Here is a 21138-nt window from a genome sequence, read left to right as displayed (position 1 = left end):
GAAGCTGTAGGTACTGCAACCTCAGGCAATTAATTGTGGTTCACGTTTATCAATGGGTTCAAGTAGCGCATGGATATATTTTCCCATTTTCAGTGATCAGTTTTTCCTGTGCTTTTCGATGTAAATGCCGTTCTGGTAAAGCCACAGCAGTGATTTAACCAGTTTTTTAAACGTCTGAGTGTTTTCTATCCACACAGACTAAGCAAATGCATATACTATATTCCTGGCATGAGTAGCAGGGCGCTGAAATGTTGCGCGATTTTTAACAGAATGTTCAAAAAAGTAGAGGGTCGACTGAAGAGGTTAAAGCTGGAATTCTTAATGGTGAAACTTCCGCGTCCGTTTGCGATATTACAACATCAAAGAAGTTACTGCAAACAGCAAACAGTTTTCTTCTCCTTCAGACATTATTGCACCTGCAGTAGAACAGCAGAATATGTACTGCAATTTTGCTTCTCACATTGGGCGACGCTCCTCACCTCCACTTCATTGACAAAAACAATAATAACGGCCGTGGGGCAGAAAGTAGCACTGTTCCCCTACTGCAGATTCCATCTTTGAGACAAAAAAAGTTGTTCATGTGATGAATACAAGACAACATGATATTAGAAAAAATACTTAATTGACTGTCTATCAAATGTGTTGGACATATTTTACTAGGTTGATTTCGATAAGTAAAATGGGTCGGAAGTTGCACCTGCGTAGAAGTATGTTTTTTGATAACCACTTTTTTCAGCTTGAACTATGGTCGAAGTCATATATTGAATAATTCATGTTTTATTCATGTATCCCTTGGCCAGGTAGAATATAAAAAGGTTGGACAAATCAATAACAGGATATGTGATGGCAATGTGATAATAGTGTAGAGGTCCTGGGCAAGTCCCATAGTATGGTCTGTACTGAGTTCTCTGCCCACAACTTCTCAAACACTGACCAACAGAGAAAAGCAAAGGACTGTGGAGGGTGAAGAGTTCAACATGTATCTCCTGCAATTTCAAATTAGAACAATCAAATGTAGGATAACTCTTTTGTGTGAGCCTTTCTTTGGTAATTGCGGATTTGTACTGTCTGATCACAAAAGGTGCTCGACAATTAAGCTATCAACAAGGCTTCATGATTTTGCAATTAAAACCTAATCCCTTTATGTACCATTGAAACCAGAAACCAACCAAATACCCCTTTGTTTCATGTTTTTGTGACAAATTGGGAATGCTGAATTTGATCACAAAAGTTGAACAGCTGTGCAAATTGGTTATAGACATGGTAGTGTACATTGTTAAATTGCGGCGTGAATAGGGTGCCACATTCATTTATACCCACCAGATTAACCTTGCATCATGAGAGGAAATTTGCCTAACTGGGTACTGCTCCGCTGCTGTCACGAGAAGACAAGATGGCTTCTGGAGCGGCATGCCTTTACAGAGCTATTAGTGTCAGAACACTTCAAATGTTAGTTTAGGCTGCCTTATGGGAAAGCAGCAAAGATAATTCTTCAAAAATCACATGTGCGTAATTGCACCATTTATTCCACCAGATCTCACAGCATTTAAGCATCTTCCTCTGAATTTCAATGTGTTTAAAAGTCATTTTGATAAATTAGGGAGGACAAGAGCCTTTTACAGAGAGGACAGTAAACACTTAACACTAGTCAATCTCTTGCTGCTTTTTCTCTGCCCATGATGATTCATTTGATTGTTGGTGTCGCCTGAAAAAAATATCCTGTCCAGAATGTCATTTCACTAGGGAACGGAACAAATGGCATTTTTGTGTTGTGGACTTTTGGTTTGACTGTTTTTGAAGATACAAGCCACAACTTATTTTGTTCTTGTTCTGGAAGTCTACTTTCCTTCTTTTTAGACATTGTCTGTGAGGCCTCAGCTCAGTATAATCTAAAGAAATAATTTTGCATTAAAGAGTAATTGGCAATACACCCTATTAACAAGGTCAACTGTCATTCAGAGGCTTTGAACCACTGCCCCGCTAATCCCCTTCCTACTTTTACAGTACAGTTGCTGTGTACAAATTGTGTACGAGACATGAGTGTCTGACCGATAATGCTTTTATAGACTATAAAAGCTAGACAAAATTAGCACAGTTCTGTTTTGCTGAGTATTGGAGTCTCACAAATTCCACAGATATAAAAATCAACACCTAAACCAAACATTGTGCTACAGCTTTTGAACAAAACAAAACCTTTTTATATCCAATGAGAAAGGGCTTGAACATCATTTGATATTCAATATTCCCTTCCTCAGTGAAGCTAGGAAACTGAGAACTCCAGTATTTCTGACAATAGAGTATGATTAGAACTATGATTCAAGTTCTCAAAGACAGCCAGAATGAATAACCTTTGAGAATCCACTATTGTTTGTTATTGAAAGGCAGTCTTGTATCTGAGATGTGCTTGCAAAATAATTGTCCCAGGGAACTTTAGAAATAGAAAATTCCTCACAAAACAGCTAGAGAGAAATGGAAGAATGACAATGGCAAATATGAGACTGTTAAATCCTGCATGCCAGTCTTAATGTTCCTCTTATCGATGTTATTGATTTCATATTCGAGCAGTGACCCCGTGACCCTGAAGCAAAAATAGGTCCAGTGGTCAATCTGAATAAACTCCCTCCCCGAAACATGCAGCCAACATGTCCCAAAGAACAGGCCTGGAAACCCAGAGCCCCTAACACTCAAGTTTCAACTTACTTTGAGATGCTTTTTTAGTAATTTCCACTTAGATAGGCGAGCTGCAGAGTCAATATTGGCTATATTAACGTTAGTAGTGTGGTTAGGGTTAGGTTTTGATGACTTTGTGGCTGTGCCAGCAATTGAGCACTTTGCAGGGCAGCTTCCAGAACAGAATTCATGACGAAAAACACTAACCTGTGTTTTTTTCTAGGTATCTCGAGAGAACTGAGGGTTGCCCTCAGAGTTCCAATTCAGTTTCACTTACCTTTCGATCACTGTCACAGGGTCTAATCTTAAGTTAATGTTCTCGAGATACCTCGGCACTCGGAGTAAACTTTCCCCAAAAGAAAGGGCATTAATCAGAGAGGCAACAGAGAGACCAAAGATAACCCTTCTTCATCAACATCATTACCCTTGTTCACTGCCCCTAAATGTCTCCGAAAATCCAGTGGCGTCTAATATGGCCTCACTCCCTCACTTTTCTTCCTGCTTCTTCTCTCCATTACGTGGCACTCTCTTTCTCATTGACCTGATAAGCGCAAGCTCTCAATTGGCTCTCTGTTTTGCCTTGTAAAGGGCTGAGTGAGTGAGAAAGAGAAACTAAATTGTTGCAGCAAAGGAAGAAGGGAGCTGAGACTGGGATGCAGATCATTTTACATTTTAGTAATTTAGCAGATGGTCTTATCCAGAGGGACTTACAGTTAGTTCATTCATCTTAAGATAGTTAGGTGGGACAATCACATATCACAGGCATAGTAAGTACACCTTTTCTCAATAAGGTAGCTGTCAGCAAAGTCAGATCTAGAAGGGGGGGTTCAAGTGAAATTGTTGGTTCAGGAATTATTTTTTATATTATTATTCAAGGTGAGGAGGGGGATTATTTATGATACTCTTTGAAGAGTTACGGTTTCAGGTGCTTTCAGAAGATGGGCAGGGACTCTGCTGTCCTAGCTTCAGGGAGAAGTTGGTTCCACCATTGGGGTGCCAGGACAGAGAAGAGCTTTGACTGGGAGCTGCCCTCCCCTAGTGGAGAGAGGACCCAGAGACCAGGGGTGGTACAACAGAGTGCTCGGGTTGGGGTGTAGGGTTTGAGCATAGCCTGAAGGTAGGGAGGGGCAGTTCCTATTGCTGCTCTCTAGGCAAGCAACATGGTCTTGTAGTGGATGCAAGCTTGGAAGCCAGTGGAGTGTGCGGAGGAGAGGAGTGACATGGGAGAACTTGGGAAGGATGAAACCAAGCGGGCTGCGGCATTCTGTATAAATTGCAGGGGTTTGATGACACAAGTGGGGAGCCCAGCCAACAGCGAGTTGCAGCAGTCCAGAAGGGAGATGATTAGTACCTTTGCTTCCTGTGTGAGGTACATAAAATAGGATTCCAAAAGGGTTCTTTGGCTGTCCCCATAGGATAACCCTTTTTGGTTCCAGGTAAAACTCTTTTTGGTTCCAGGTAGAACCCATTTGGGTCCCATGTAGAACCCTCTGTGGAAATGGTTCTACATGGAACCCAAAATGGCCGTACTTGTAACCAGAAAGGGTTCTTCAAATGGTTATCCTATGGGGACAGCCAAAGAACCTTTTTAGGTTCTAGATAGCACCTTTTTTCTAAGAGTATAGGGTCGTACTCTACGGATGTTGTAGAGCCATGAACCTGCAGGAGCGAGTCACTTCTTTGATGTTTGTAGAGGACGACAGGGTGTTGCCCAGGGTCACGCCAAGGTTCTTTGCACTCTGGGAGGGCGACACTGTGGAGTTGTCAACCGTGATGGAGAGGTTTTTGAATGGGCATGCCTTCCCCGGGAGGAAGAGCAGCTCAATCTTGTCGAGGTTGGGCTTGAGGTAGAGGTCCGACATCCAAGCTAAGATATCTGCCAGGCAAGCAGAGATTTGTGTTGCCACCTGGGTGTCAGAACGGGTAAAGAGAAAAGTAGTTGAGTGTCATCCGCATAGCATTGATAGGAGAGACCATGTGAGGATATGACGGAGCCGGTCTATGTGAGGATAGCCGAGTTACTTGGTTTAAAAAGGCTGTGTCTATACTTGACAGTTCATGCAGCTTTTGTATTCTGATAACGGAGTTCTGAGCATGTCATGCGTCTATATTTACAGTTGAAGTCGGAAGTTTACATACACCTTAGCCAAATACATTTAAACTCAGTTTTTCACAATTCCTGACATTTAATCCTAATAAAATTCCCTGTCTAAGGTCAGGTAGGATCACCACTTTATTTTAAGAATGTGAAATGTCAGAATAGTTGTAGAGAGAATGATTTATTTCAGCTTTTATTTCTTTCATCACATTCACAATGGGTCAGAAGTTTACAGACACTCAATTCGTATTTGGTAGCATTGCCTTTAAATTGTTTAACCTGGGTCAAACGTTTCGGGTAGCCTTCCACAAGCGTCCCACAATAAGTTGGGTGAATTTTGGCCCATTCCTCCTGACAGAGCTGGTGTAACTGAATCAGGTTTTTAGGCCTCCTTGCTCGCACATGCTTTTTCAGTTCTGCCCACAAATTTTCTATGGGGTTGAGGTCAGGTCTTTGTGATGGCCACTCCAACACCTTGATTTTGTTATCCTTAAGCCATTTTGACACAACTTTTGAAGCATGCTTGGGGTCATTGTCCATTTGGAAGACCCATTTGAGACTAAAATTTAACTTCATGACTGATGTCTTGAGATGTTGCTTCAATATATCCACATAATTGTCCTCCTCGTGATGGCATCTATTTTGTGAAGTGCACCAGTCCCTCCTGCAGCAAAGCACCCCCAGAACATGATGCTGCCACCCCGTGCTTCACGGTTGGGATGGTGTTCTTCGGCTTCAAAGCCTCCCCCCTTTTCCTCCTAACATAACGATGGTCATTATGGCCAAATAGTTATTTTTTTATTTAATCAGACCATAGGACATTTCTCCAAAAAGTACGATCTTTGACCCCATCTGCAGTTGTAAACCGTAGTCTGGCTGTTTTGGAGCAGTGGCTTCTTCCTTGCTTATGTCGATATAGGATGTGTTTTACTGTGGATATTGATTATTTTGTGCCTGTTTCCTCCAACATTTTCACAAGGTCCTTTGCTGTTGTTCTGGGATTGATTTGCAATTTTCGCACCAAAGCATGTTCATCTCTAGGAGACAGAACGCGTCTCCTTCCTGAGCGGTATGACGGCTGCGTGGTCCCATGGTGTTTATACTTGCGTACTGTTGTTTGTACAGATGAACGTCGTGTGGATGTTAGCCTATCAGAAGCTTCTAAAGCCATGACATAATTTTCTTTAAATCCTAACCGACTTGTCAAAACTATAGTTTGTTAACAAGACATTTGTGGAGTGGTTGAAAAACGAGTTAACCTGTTGCTTCTACTCGGGACGCTTGCGTCCCAACTAGAGCTCTGGAAATGCAAATGCTCTACGCTAAATGCTAATAGTATTAGTTAAAACTCAAAAGTTCATTAAAATACACATGCAGGGTATTGAATTAAAGCTACACTCGTTGTGAATCCAGGCAACAAGTCAGATTTTTAAAATGCTTTTCGGCGAAAGCATGAGAAGCTATTATCTGATAGCATGCAACACCCCAAAAGACCCACAGGGGACGTAAACAAAATAATTAGCATTTCGGCGTTACACAAACCGCACAATAAAATAGAAAACATTCATTACCTTTCACCATCTTCTTTGTTGGCACTCCTAGATGTCCCATAAACACTATTTGGGTCTTTATTTCGATTAAATCGGTCCATATAAAGCCTAGATATCGTTATATGTAGACTGTGTGATAAACGAAAAAAACATCGTTTCAAAACGTAACGTCATTTTTTAAAATTCAAAAAGTCGACGATAAACTTTCACAAAACACTTTGAAATACGTTTGTAATGCAACTTTAGGTATTAGTAAACGTTAATAAGCGATAAAATTCATCAGGAGGCGATGTAAAGATCATTAGCTGTCCGTCTGGAAAAATGTCCGGCTAGAAACTCAACGAAAATATCCGGTCCTAGACCGGAGGAGATACGGTGTCCTGTATGTGTTTGACCAAGAAAAAACTCGAAGGGAAATGACAAGACTCTAGACACCGTGTGGAAGCTGTAGGTACTGCAACCTCAGTCAATTAATTGTGGTTCACGTTTATCAATGGGTTCAAGTAGCGCATGGATATATTTTCCCATTTTCAGTGATCAGTTTTTCCTGTGCTTTTCGATGTAAATGCCGTTCTGGTAAAGCCACAGCAGTGATTTAACCAGTTTTTTAAACGTCTGAGTGTTTTCTATCCACACAGACTAAGCAAATGCATATACTATATTCCTGGCATGAGTAGCAGGGCGCTGAAATGTTGCGCGATTTTTAACAGAATGTTCAAAAAAGTAGAGGGTCGACTTAAGAGGTTAATGACTCCAAACTAAGTGTATGTAAACATCCGACTTCAACTGTACATTTAAATATGTCCACATTGTGTCAGTTCCCCCGCTATATTAAAATGCCAGTATGTATTCTACAAATGGTGTAATAGGCAACTACTTCTGTAGCCAGCCAGCAAAATAACAAGCAACGCTAAAGGGATTGGAAAAAAGGTAGAATAACTCTAGCCAGAACAATTATATAATTCTAAATATTAGCTTCCTGACGAGCAATTACTAGGCCAGTAACACGTTCCCCACACACTACATGACCAAATCTAAGTCAAGTTATTCCACACCAATTTCGACAAACCCTTTCTGTATGAACCTTTCTTTGTACACGGGGGCACTGTCATACTGAAACAGGAAAGGGCCTACCCCAAACAGCACAGAATCGTATAGAATGTCATGGTATGCTGCAGCATTAAGATTTCCCTTCCCTGGAACTAAGGGGCCTAGCCCGAACCATGAAAAACAGCCCCAGACATTTATTCCTCCTCACCAAACTTTACAGTTGGCACTATGCACTGGGGCAGGTAGCGTTCTTCTAGCATCCGCCAAATCCAGATTTGTCCTTCGGACTGCCTGATGGTGAAGCGAGGTTCATCACTACAGAAAACGGGTTTCCACTGCACCAGAGTCCCATGGCAGTGAGCTTCACACCACTCCAGCCGATGCTTGCCATTGTGCATGGTGATCTTAGGCTTGTGTGTAGCTGTCGGTCATGGAAACCCACTTCATGAAGCTCCCGACGAACAGTTCTTGTGCTGACGTCGCTTCCAGAAGCAAGTTTGGAACTCGGTTGTGAGTGTTTTGCAAACGAGGACAGACGATTTTACGTGCTACGTGCTTCAGCACTCGGCGGTCCCGTTATGGGAGCTTGAGCTGTTGTTGCTCCTAGACGTTTCCACTTAAGTGATAATGCCTGAGAAGCTGGTGTTTGGAGTATATATATTGGCACAGATGTTGATAGTCCCGGGACAAAGTTGAAGGCCGGTAAACCTCCAAATTATCACTTTTATTCAACGGGTTACCAACATATTCAAATAATGATTGACATATTTTTATTAATTTATTCAAACTATTTCATCCTTCCACAAGATATAGTCCCGACACAAATCTAGGGTAGCTACCCAAGCCGGCTGGTCGTTTGTTCTTTTGGTTCGGTTGCCAGAGACGCGGCCCAGTCATTCAATCTTTTTGTTCTGTTTGTATGGACACGACCCAGTCATTCATTCTAAATGTTCCACTGCCATACTGGCTGGCAACATTATTATCCCTTGCTTGCTAGCTAGCCAACTACGGATAACTTACAGTCATGTCAAACAGTACAGCCAGAATAACAACAAAGTAGCTGCATTTACATTTGCTGAAGGTGTTTTCTAGTGACGTTTATTAGGATACATCCATAACAATGAGCTAATGAGGCGCAATTTCGCCTTACGTAGAACAGGTGTTCTCTCGTTAGGACACTGTTGTACAAAGGAACTAGCCAACTAACACAATAACTTCAAACGGAGCTGGAAAGACTGCAAACTAGCTGCACTTCGTTTCATTTAACCTTGTTTCAATTGACATTTCTTTGTAAGTATCCATAAAAATGATACCAGCTGATTCATGATTTTGACGGGCTGAGAAACGCTGCCTGCCTTTCTGTCTCATCCCGACTCCTGACACGTTCATTACTATGGGACAGCTGTAGATCGAATTTGAATATTGAAACAATATTGCAAATGTTGTAAAGACAGACCGAAAGGTTTATACAAATCTGTAGTCTAAAAGAAATGTGAGATAATGTCCAGATGCATATTATAGTGGAGATCAAGTTTATAAATTGCCTGGCTGGGCTGTGGATTGCACAGTCAGATAGAACAGTGTAAATAGGCATTTTAATGTCATAGATTCAGCCGTGGGCAACTTGTGGAATAGATACCGTCTGGAATGCAGTTTTAACCAATCAGCATTCAGAATTAGACCCACCCATTGTATAATTCACAATAACAGCACATACAGTTGACCGGGGCAGCTCTAGCAGAGCAGGAATTTGACAAACGGACTTGTTGGAAAGGTGGCATCATCTGACGGTGCCACTTTGAAGGTCACTGAGCTCTTCATTAAGGCCATTCAAATGCCAATGTTTGTCTATCGAGATTGCATGGCTATGTACTTGATTTTATACACCTGTCAGCAACGGGTCTGGCTGAAAGAGCCAAATCCACTTATTTGAAGGAGTGTACACGTATTTGTATATATAATGTATTTCATCCAACGTTATAATGAAAAGGTGCCTCTCGGTCCCAAAACAACAATTTCCTGGAGATATGTGGGAGTGCTGATGATGTCACCCATTGTATGCACTTTCGGTAGCCTGAATGCATCCAGACAGGAGAAATCTGCACACAATACATCCCTGACCAGCTCCTAAAGTGGTCAGAAAGATCTGAACACAATCACCCTACAAAGCGACTTTTGTGCGTTCACACCCGTCTTTTCAATGCAAGCTTCGTATTCTGATAACAGAAGTCATATTTAAGTGTCAAGTGTAGACACAACCAGAGAGATGAGGAGATGGCCTAGTACTGAGCCATGGTGGACACCGGTAGTGAGAGTACGTGGTGCAGACCCAGATCCTCTCCATGTCACCTGGTAGGAGCGGCCGGCCAGGTAGGATGCAATCCAAGAGTGTGCAGAGCCAGCCCTGAGAGGGTGGAGTGGAGGATCTGATGGTTTACGGTGTTGAATGCAGCAGATAGATCTAGGAGGATGAGAACAGAGGAGAGAGAGCCAGCTTTGGCAATGTGGAGAGTAGAGGTCGACCGATTATGACTTTTCAACGCCCATACCGATACCGGTTATTGGAGGACCAAAAAAAGCCCATACCGATTTGAATTTATTTGTAATAATGACAATTACAACAATACTGAATGAACACTTATTTTAACTTAATATAATACATCAATAAAATCAATTTAGCCTCAAATAATGAAACATGTTCAATTTGTTTTAAATAATGCAAAAACAAAGTGTTGGAGAAGAAAGTAAAAGTGCAATATGTGCCATGTAAAAAAGCTAACGTTTAAGTTCCTTGCTCAGAACATGAGAACATGTGCAAGCTGGTGGTTCCTTTTAACATGAGTCTTCAATATTCCCAGGTAAGAAGTTTTAGGTCGTAGTTATTATAGGAATTATAGGACTATTTCTCTCTATACCATTTGTATTTCATTAACCTTTGACTATTGGATGTTCTTATACTTATACTAATTATATTGCACTTTAGTATTGCCAGTGTAACAGTATAGCTTCCGTCCCTCTCCTCCCTGGGCTTGAACCAGGAACACATCAACAACAGCCACCCTCGAAGCAGCGTTACCCATGCAGAGCAAGGGGAACAACCACTCCAGGTCTCAGAGCGAGTGACGTTTGAAATGCTATTGAAGCTATTTAACGCTATTGAAGCGCGCACCCTGCAAACTAGCTAGCCATTTCACATCGGTTACACCAGCCTAATCTCAGGAGTTGATAGGCTTGAAGTTATAAACAATGCAATGCTTGAAGCATTGCGAAGAGCTGCTGGCAAAACGCACGAAAGTGCTGTTTGAATGAATGCTTACGAGCCTTCTGGTGCCTACCACCGCTCAGTCAGACTGCTCTATCAAATCATATACTTAGTTATAACATAATAACACACAGAAATACGAGCCTTAGGTCATTAATATGGTCGAATCCGGAAACTATCACCTCTAAAACAAGACGTTTATTCTTTCAATGAAATACGGAACCGTTCCGTATTTTATCTAACGGGTGGCATCCATAAGTCTAAATATTCCTGTTACATTGCTCAACCTTCAATGTTATGTCATAATTACGTAAAATCCTGGCAAATTAGGTGTCCCAAACTGTTGCATATACACTGACTCTGCGTGCAATGAATGCAAGAGAAGTGACATAATTTCACCTGGTTAATATTGCCTGCTAACCTGGATTTCTTTTAGCTAAATATGCAGATTTAAACAATATACTTCTGTGTATTGATTTTAGGAAAGGCATTGATGTTTATGGTTAGGTACACATTGGAGCAACAACAGTCCTTTTTCACGAATACGCACCGCATCGATTATATGCAACGCAGGACACAATAGATAAACTAGTAATATCATCAACCATGTGTAGTTAACTAGTGATTATGATTGATTCATTGATTATTTTTCATACGTTAAGTTTAATGCTAGCTAGCAACTTACCTTGGTTTACTGCATTCGCGTAACAGGCAGGCTCCTCGTGGAGTGCAATGTAATCAGGTGGTTAGAGCATTGGACTAGTTAACTGTAAGGTTGCAAGATTGAATCCCCAAGCTGACAAGGTAAAAATCTGTTGTTCTGCCCCTGAACAAGGCAGTTAACCCACCGATTAATCGGTCGACCTCTAGCCGAGAGTCTCCGTGACAAAGAAAAGAGCAGTCTCGGTTGAATGACCCAAGAAGATCGTTCTGAGAGAGAATAACGAGAGCGTTGATTAGGGACAAAAAAGAGGGGATACAGGTCTGTAGTTTTTGATGTCAGATGAGTTGAGTATTAGTTTCTTGAGGAGGGGAGCGACTCGGGCCATTTTTAAGTCAGAGGTGACGCAGCCAGCGTTCAGGGATGAGTTGATGAGGGAAGTGAGGAATGGGAGAAGGTCTCCAGAGATGACTGGAGAAAGGAGGAGGAGATGGGGGTAGGCAGGTTGTCGGGCAGCCAGACCTCACTAGTCGCAGGATTTCATTTGGAGAGAGAGGGAAGAAAGAGGTCAAAGCGTAGGGCAGTTATGTGTTAGTGGGACCAGTGGACTCAACGGGCTGAGTGAATGAGGATGTCATCAACCGTCTTTTCAAAGTGGTTGACAATGTCGACGGCGGAGTGGGAGGATTAATGTGGGAGGAGACGGTGGAAAAGAGTTTCCTATCGTTAGAAGCTTGAAATTTAGAGTGATAGAAAGTGGCTTTAGAAGCGGATACAGAGGAATAGAAGGTTGGGAGGAGGGAGTGAAAGTATTATAGGTCCTCCGGAAGTTTAGTTTAGTTTCTCTCATTTTTGCTCAGCTGCCCGCAGCCCTGTTCTGTAAGCTGGCATTGAGTCACTCAGCCACGGAGAAGTAGGGGAGGGTCGAGCTAGCCGGGAGGAAAGGAGACAGTGTGAGTCATAGGATGCGGAAAGGGAGGAGAGTAGGGTCAAAGAGGCAAAATCAGGAGATAGAAGAGAGAAGGATTTAGCAGAAGGGAGAGATGATAGGATAGAAGAGGAGAGAGTAGTGGCAGAGAGAGAGAGAGAGAGCAAAGATTGTGGCGGCACATGACCATCTAGGTAGGGGCTGAGTGGCTAGGGTTGGAGGAAAGGGAGACAGAAAAGGAAACAAAGTAGAGATTAGAGACCTGAAGGGGGGTTGCCATGAGAATAGTAGGCGAACAGCCTCTAGTAAAGATGAGGTCAAGCGTATTGCATGCCTTGTGAGTTGGAGGGGATTGGGAAAGGGTGAGGTCAAGAGGCAAGGAGGGGAAAGAGAGAGTTGGAAATAATTGACTAGAAGGCAGATGTTGAAATAAGAAGAGCTACGAAGAGCGATGAGCCATCTTTCGGAAATGAGCTTATCAATGTGTTAAGCTCATTGAGGAACTCCAAGGGCACCTGGTGGGCAATAGATTACAACAATGTTAAGCTTGAGTGGACAAGTGACAGTGACAGCATGGATTTCAAATGAGGAGATGGACAGGTGAGAGAGGGAGAAAAGAGAAAATCTCCAGTTAGGAGAAATGAGTAGCCCTGTGCCACCACTGCGACGACCAGATGCTCTTGGACTACGAGAGAAAACGTAGTCAGATGAAAATGAGAGCAGCTGGAGTAGCAGTGTTCCCTGGGGTGATCTATGTCTCCGCCAGGGCCAAAAAGTCAAGGGACGGAAGGGCTGCATAGGCTGATATGAACTCTGCGTTCTTGACCACAGGTCGCAGTTCTAAACGCTGTCAAAGACCCGGAATTCCACACGTGTTGTGCGCACAGGGTACACTAAATTAGAAAGGTTGCAGTCAAGGGGTGGGGAGTGTCTGTAAGCCTACAAGGAGAGGAGCGAACAGGTATAGAAAACATACACATAGTTGCCAAAGCTACAAAAGAGCAAAATTAGATTATCAGAAAATAACTAGGTAAGATACTCAAGTGAGAGAGTGGTGTGGAGTCTTCCTTTCCTTCCTCAAAGAACTCAGTAAAACAACTCGGCAGAACCATCTTTGGTTTGGCGCCGGAACAGGGGAGACTGAAGTACTAACACTAAATGCTAATGGCCTAGCAGAGGTGAAGACAAATCAGACAAAGATGTTGGCCAAGGAATTAGGAAATGACATTGGCGTTTATGAGTCATGTCACAAGATAATTTGCAACAAGGGACAGTAACAGATAAACACAAGCACTGTGAACATGTTTTGGTTTTGTTTGTTAGAAATTAGGTTATTTAAAAAAAAGACCAAAAGGTTTTCTTTTGCTGAAGAGCTATATATGTGGCATATTATTACATGAAGAACTTAGATGAGATCACAAAAGACAATGATTAGATGGTAGAAGAAATTATGGAAACATTTGTCATAACACAATTGTATCATGGACACATACAAAGATATTGCGGCACTATATTTCTATATTACCATAATCGCATGGAAAGCCATGAGTGCATTCCCTTTTTGCTCCATTTTCACATTAGTTTAAACAGAAACAGCAGTTAGAGAAATTAATATCAAAATTAGCTGCCTGGTGTGCTTAGAACTTGTAATCATAGCCTGCTTATAAAGCAGAATGCACTCTGTTATCCTAGCCACATTCTCTTCTCTGTCTAAGCACACAAAGCCACAAAGTAAAAGACAAAGAGCATCATCAAGATATGTTCCAATTGCATCTGACAAGCTTTTATGGTCTGTTTCTTAGGATCTCGGTAATATGAAAGGTATCTGTTTTTCTTGCTTGAGGAGAACAACGGTCTGAATGTCTAAGGTTCGAACCTCATCGACTGAAGGCAACAGGCCCCTTGCTGTGGGAAACAGAGCGATGCACCGCACATGGAGGATATATATATATTTAGCCTTTAGAGTTCTCTTGCCTGTTCGATCGCGTTCAACAAAGCAACATGTTTTACCAAGCCTCAGCCATTAGAGGAGACGGACATGACTGCAGAATCTATAAAACAAGGGACCGAAGATGTTAACTGGACAAGGCCCATTTAGCCGGGCCCCATTGTTAGAGCAAAATGTTGAATCTAGCTGCCACGGAGCGGAGATTGAGCACCACCTGATTTACAAGATCTCTTGTTCTAAGGTGCACCTTCAGCAGGAAAGGCAAGAGAGCAGTAATCTTTAGCGAGGCTCAAGATTACTGGTAGTATACTGACCAAAACAAGCGCTAACTGCTTTTTTAGTCTGTATTTTACTAATATCTGAAGTTCCAGTGTTCTCATTTTAATGTTCAGAACACAGAGTTGTTCTTAACCTTTAGAGTGGGTGATACATCACCTATTCTCCCTTCTGCATAAGAACTTCAGGAGCCCAGAAAAAAAGAACAGAGCCATACTGACCTTTTGTCATGTAAAACTTTTACTGTAGCTGTTATAGTCCCAAAGTCAGGATGAAAATGAATATAAATTCCATGGAATGGCTTAAACAGATACAAATCACATGCACTAAGTCGTTTTTGTTTTGGAGTTAAAGGTCAGAGCAGGCCTAGACCCATATGTTGGTTCCAAGAACGTTGTGTTAAAGTTATTTTTCCAAATAGCCAAAGGAGAACCGTTAGGGGAACATTCCTTGTTAGCTGGGGATTCTCCCATTAGCATACCTTATTTGGAACTTTTCAATGACAATACAGAATAGTACGGGGAATACATACTAATAGATTTCAACTAGGCCTACTTTATTAACACATTTGGCAATATGCGACTGCTCACTAGTATGGTTCAAATGAGCTGTCAATCAAAATATATATAATGACTTACTTGACTTTTAGAAACAACACATCAAAATCAAACCTTAAACCCCCAGTTTTGGCTGCTGTGCAGAAACCTCTCCATTTCCATTTCCATGTCCATTTCTCCTGGGAAGTGACCGGTTTTGCTGTGAGTTCTCCCCTTTAACCTACCTGCACACCATCTTCACCTGTCAGACCAAGGGTTGCGTCCCAAATGGTATTTAGTGCACTACTTTTGACCAGAGCCTTATACGCCCTGGTGAAAAGTAAGGGACTAAATATGGAATAGAGTGCCATTTGGGAAGCACAGGTGCCATTTGGGATGCAGCCACAGTCTGGAGCCTAGACAGCAACATTTCAGCAGCTGTCAACACCGCAAAGTCATCCAAAATGAACCTTTACCTTCAGCATTCCATCCTCCTTCTCACACAGTCTATATCTCTTCAAATACACACAACACAATGATGACACATACTGTAATAGAGAAAACACACACATCGTACAAAATTGCTAAATTACAAAACTGTCCAACTGGTATCACTTGTGGTCTGAACCCTTTTGACTTAGCGTCGCCGGTCATTCCTGAATAATTAACCAGGCAGAACCATGGCCGCCCATTCATTAAGGAGAATCTGGCTGCAGCTATTCCAGGGCAGCCGCTTCTATTCAGCTCCAGGTTATTTGCACAGAGTTGAGCACTCAAACATTCGATCAGGGGTAGAAAATTGCATGTTCCTTATCTGGCAAACCTAGTCAAGAGTTAATATCGGAGACCTTTGCCTACACCTCTTTTTCATGCATCAGTCATAATCTCTGGTGCAATTTGGCTCGCCTCTAATTACAGGTGAGATTGATGTTTGCCACTCCGACAGCCACTCTAGGCGAGGCAGCTTCACTGAGATGATATGATTATGAAGTCAGCTGCTATGTTTGTGCGAACACTAGTAAGGCCGTGGGAGTATGAGTTACCGAGAGGTGTAGTTTCAGTTTAATGGACTGTGCGTCGATATGACGTGACAGAGATGGTGACCATGTTTGTTTGAACACTAAAGGCTGTGGTCACATTGGGTATTTTGTGTCATACAACTTTGGATGGATCAAATGCTTTATCAATGGTAGTCATTATCCGTTGCCAGATGAATGAAAACGAGAGTTGATTATCAGACAAAGAAAATCAATTGTCCGTCTTTTCTGAAAATAGTACGTCATATACGATTTCATGCGTGTTGATGGGTCTCAGTGAGGCTGTACAGTACCAGCGGAGGCTAATGGGAGGAGCTATAGGAGGACAGGCTCATTGTGAAGACTGGAATGGAATTGTTTGGAATGGTATCAAAAACATCAAACATGTGGACTTTGTTCCATTTATTCCATTCCAGCCATTACAATGAGCCCATCCTCCTATAACTCCTCCCACCAGCCTCCTCCGGGCTGTACCCTAAGGCAGGGGAGTAGATGTTACTGAGCCCCTGTTACTGTAGCCCCTACGCATTGCCCAGTAACATCTAAGCAAGATGTTACGGAGAAGAGGTACAGTTGCAGTTTAATGGACTATGTCTTTCAGTGCATCAATTCGGATTACTGATGGGATCTAATGGGAATTCTCTAACTAATGGCATGCTTTGTAATTAAGGAAAGCACAGCAAGGAGGCACTGTTATAAAAATATATATTATTTAACTAGGCCAGTCAGTTAAGAACACATTCTTATTTAAAATGACAGCCTACCAGGAAACAGTGGGTTAACTGCCTTGTTCAGGGGCAGAACATCAGATTTTTACCTTGTCAGCTCGGAGATTCAAACCAGCAACCTTTTGGTTACAGGCCCAATGCTCTATCCACTAGGCTACCTGCCACCCATATTCAACAAATATCTTCCTTAGCTTTCAGCTTGGATGTTATAATTAGCTACATAGACTTGGACACTATAATTGCACAAAACCCTGAAAACAGCAAGTTTTTTCTTTCATGTTATTGCGAATTTGATCATCGAAGCCATTCAATTGGGACAACTCAAAGACAACTTAAAAGTAATAATAGCTCTTGATCGTCATTATTTTTGAAAACCTAGATAAAGTAGCTTGAGTTATCGTATCCAAGATGTGTTGACAAAGAAGTCAACATCCCAGCCTGTTTGTGTGGTCAGGAAGGAACAATTTAGGTAAATTACCTTCATTCTCCAGTTCATTCAGAGAAATTACAAGAAATTGAGCAAAAGCGCGTGCGTTATGTACACTCTAGGGCTGAATGTTAAGCTTGCGCAGACGGACACACACACAAACACAAGGACACACACGCAAGGGAAGGATGAGACACAGTGTTGTGTAGGAGTGACTGGAACACAGCCTCTTTGTCAGACTGCCACTGTAAGCTGGATCATCATGTCATTTGCTGATTAGGCCATTGTCCACAAAGTGGGGGCCAATGCCAGCTGATCCGTAGTGTAGCCCCTACATGTTGCCCATCCAGGCCCAAGCCTCTCTTCCCTTTTCAGTTGCGGCCAATACGGCATTTGGAGAGTACTCTCTATAACAATGTACTGCCATCCCTGCCTGCTGCTGCCTTGCGGGTCTGAAGATGTGCAATTTTCTCCAAACAAGGGCTCCCATGATAGCCCTCTGCTTTGAGTAGCAATTAATGCATTTTCTTGCTCAGTGGTTTGTCAAACACATTCATCTGCGGCTAGGCGATTGAGGGAAGGGAAGAGAGGGAGGAGAGGGAAAGGGAAAGAGAGGAGAGGGGAGGAAGACAGGGCATTCTTTGAACACAGGTCACTATGCATCAGAGTTTGGTTTTGATTTGCTGTCAGCTTGCCCACTCTCACCAAGTCGCATGGCTCTCTGTGGCCAACACTGACCAATAATCACAACAACTGGAGTTGGTCTAAAATGACTTCCTCTGTACAGAATCATTTCTAACAAAAATAGCCAATTTGTACAATCCTATATTGGAAGGCAAAGTGAAAATTAAGACTTTTTTTTGAGGGGCCAAACTATATATAGCTGCAAAATATCATTAATTGGCTGCCAATGGCTATTTTTTTGTGTGTTCTCTGTTAAGCCTCTTGTTAACCCAGCCAACAATGTTAGAATTGGATGTCATACTTATAAATCAACAACATTTGTGTCCAGAGACTACTGCTTGTTGAAACAACGCCTTGTTTTTACATTGACTACAGAGCATTTGGTTCCATCTTCAAAACTTTGTTGTCATATATTATGCATGAATACAGTGAAACTTTGAGCATTTTGAGTATGTGAAGGGTCTTGCTCCAATCCATCTTAGAATGCAAAGAATTCACACAAATCTCATACACAAAATCAATGTCAAGTTTTGACTGAAACTATAAAAAAAAACGATTTGACACGTTTAAGAATAACTTTAAAAAATGAAATACTCAAAAGTGAATGGTATGTATGAAGAAAAAGATAGACCTATCCATGAATGCAATTCAGCAAATGCATCAAATATCATAAGTTAACAATAGTGGTGCAGAACCTACAGTTATTTTATAGATTTTTTATTTAACCTTTATTTAACTAGGCAAGTTAGTTAAGAACAAATTCTTATTTACAATGATGGCCTAACCCGGCCAAATCCGGACAACACTGGGCCAATTGAGCGCCGCCCGTGGGACTCCCAATCACGTCCGGATGTGATACAGCCTGTGTTTCCCTAAACAGTCATTCAAAACATGACAAGACATTGTTACTGTAATAGCTCAACTTAAGAGAAGTGAGGGATGTACTCATCTGTGGATGTAACATCCCATAAGCACGTTGAGTTTCAACACTGACCTCCATTGTGTGATCTATTGAATAGCATAGGTTTGAATTCAAGTAACTCTGGCATGATGGGGATATTGACTTCAGAATTAACCTAATGTATGTGGAATTAATAGCTAATGCTTAACTAATTAAACTATCTGGAGACTTAAATTAACAATACCCAGTGATCAAAGAACCCATATTCACTCCTTGAGAGTTATGAGTAGTAACAAGAATAGGCTATCTCCCTCTGGGGAAATGGGGAGTTGAGTTAAAAATGTCTGCCTTTTGGCTGTCTAAATTGATAATTGTGAAGGGAACTCATTCTTTGCTTTAGGAAATGAGTTCCGTGTCATCCTGCGATAACGTGCTGCCTTGCTTTGCTTTCCATGGCGCCCAAATAATAATTACTACTCAACGCATTACATCCAGAAACAAGATTTGTGTTGGGCAAAAGCCAGCCAGGAAGATTTATCTCAAGGGTGTTGCTGAGAGTCTTCCAACCCATTGACACAGAGCAGAAAATTTATTCAAGGTGACGGCCTTTCATATGATTTACATTTCTTTTGTGCCCCTGGGAATCTTATTAAGATGGCATCTTCATTGTACTTAAAATGTGGCATATATGGAAACTCCTTTATATTATCTATAATCCTTTATATTATCTAAATGTTATATAAGGTATTATTGCTTGTTTATAACAACATATTTTGTGATTTTACTACTCCATGCTTGAATATGTGAGCCCTTTTTGGGCAGTTGGCTAGTGGCTTAGCTAAAATGCCACTTTCTGGCATGGGAATCAATGTGAGCCTGGTCATTTCCGCTATTCAATGACATGGGCACTAACGTCTTTTGGTTTTAGCATGCACCATTTCAGCTCTCAAATGGCACATAGGCCTATGGCTGGCGTTAGTCTCTAGAGAATGAGAGTGGCAGTTGTTTGTTTGCTGAGGAATATACACTATCGTTCAAAAGTTTGGGGTCACTTAGGAATGTCATTGATTTTGAAAGGAAAGCGCATTTTTTTGTCCATTAAAATAACAGTGTCTCAATGTCAACAGAGGTGACTCCGGGATGCTGGCCTTCTAGGCATAATTCCTCTGTCCAGTGTCTGTGTTCTTTTGCCCATCTTAATATTTTATTTTTATTGGTCATTTTGAGATATGGCTGTTTCTTTGCAAGGCCAGCATCCCAGAGTCGCCTCTTCACTGTTGACATTGAGACTGGTGTTTTGCGGGTACTATTTAATGAAGCTGCCAGTTGAGGACTTGGGAGGTGTGTGTTTATCAAACTAGACACTCTAATGTACTTGTCCTCTTGCTCAATTGTGCACCGGGGCCTCGGTGCCAGTTTGCGCTGGAGTAGTACACAGCGCATGGAATAGCCTTCATTTCTCAGAACAAGAATAGACTGATGAGTTTTAGAAGAAATGTCTTTCTGGACATTTTGAGCCTGCAATCGAACCCACAAATGTTGATGCTCCAGATACTCAACTAGTCTAAGAAGGCCAGTTTTATTGCTTCTTTAACCAGAACAACAGTTTTCAGCGGTGCTAACATAATTGCAAAAGGGTTTTCTAATGATAAATTAGCCTTTTAAAATTATAAACTTGGATTAGCTACAACAACGTACCATTGGAACACAGGAGTGATGGTTGCTGATAATGGGCCTCAACGCTGTGGTGGTACATTTCTTTACTATCAAATGAGGAGAGACAAACTTACCACACAAGTCAGAGTTATACTTAAACTAAATCTTTAATAATGAGAGTTTTGCAATAGCAATGGCATTTAGACGAATCACCGTTTCTGATGATCCATTGAAAAGCCCCAAGACAAAAGCACAAAGGTCTATTTTAGCCAAGATACACCCCTTTCAACCTACTTGATGAACAACAGATATATAGAATGGGTCACAAGGTGAGACTTTTTAAATGAGAAAGGAGTATCCCGTAGCCAGATAGCATTCGCTATAAATTACAGTGGGGCAAAAAAGTATTTAGTCAGCCACCAATTGTGCAAGTTCTCCCACTTAAAAAGATGAGAGAGGCCTGCATCTTTCATCATAGGTACACTTCAACTATGACAGACAAAATGAGAGAAAAAATCCAGAAAATCACATTGTATGATTGTTAATGAATTTATTTGCAAATTATGGTGGAAAATAAGTATTTGGTCAATAACAAAAGTTTATCTCAATACTTTGTTATATACCCTTTGTTGGCAATGACAGAGGTCAAAGTTTTCTGTACGTCTTCACAAGGTTTTCACACACTGTTGCTGGTATTTTGGCCCATTCCTCCATGCAGATCTCCTC

Source organism: Oncorhynchus nerka, unplaced genomic scaffold (genome assembly GCF_034236695.1).
Source record: "Oncorhynchus nerka isolate Pitt River unplaced genomic scaffold, Oner_Uvic_2.0 unplaced_scaffold_36___fragment_4___debris, whole genome shotgun sequence".
NCBI classification, from domain to species: domain Eukaryota; kingdom Metazoa; phylum Chordata; class Actinopteri; order Salmoniformes; family Salmonidae; genus Oncorhynchus; species Oncorhynchus nerka.
This window is presented reverse-complemented; position numbering follows the sequence as displayed.